Consider the following 448-nt stretch of genomic DNA (forward strand, 5'->3'; position numbering starts at 1 on the left):
TGGAAAACGTGTTTAAGGTTTTGCACACTTGCCACAGAAATCTGTGACTTTTTCTTTTTTTTGGGGGGGGCGGAATTGGTTCTAGGTCTTCTGACCTCATTCATTTGACGGATGGCAATCCTCTTCTATTCTTCTCCAGAGAGCCTCGTCTCGGTTGAACAGGACATCACACCAGAATGAACCAGGAGTCGCCCGAGTCCGGTACGATTTTGAGGTTTTCTCTCGTAAACATCAGAATGAAAAGAGGGGAAGATAATCTTTGAGCGCGTTTGAGTCCAGGTGGAGACCGCGCACAGGATGCATCCGACTTCAACTGGGATGACTATTTGGAGGAGACTGGCACTGCATCTGTGCCTCATCACGCCTTTAAACACGTGAGCCCTCACTCACTTCCTCTCAAACTGAAGATGAACATTTTTCCAAAGAAATTGTTCCTTTCTTTTCAAAT

General features: G+C 46.0%; 1 long non-coding RNA gene across 1 annotated transcript; it reads left to right on the forward strand.

Moving 5' to 3' along the window:
- Positions 1-81: 81 nt before the first annotated feature.
- LOC109508677 (uncharacterized) lies at positions 82-325 on the forward strand. Its single transcript, XR_002166730.1, has 2 exons — positions 82-201; positions 280-325. It is a non-coding gene; the product is annotated as an uncharacterized LOC109508677 (long non-coding RNA).
- The last annotated feature ends 123 nt before the right edge of the window (positions 326-448 follow it).

This window comes from Hippocampus comes, unplaced genomic scaffold (assembly GCF_001891065.2).
Source record: "Hippocampus comes isolate QL1 unplaced genomic scaffold, H_comes_QL1_v1.1 C16464111, whole genome shotgun sequence".
In the NCBI taxonomy this organism is placed as follows: Eukaryota; Metazoa; Chordata; class Actinopteri; order Syngnathiformes; family Syngnathidae; genus Hippocampus; species Hippocampus comes.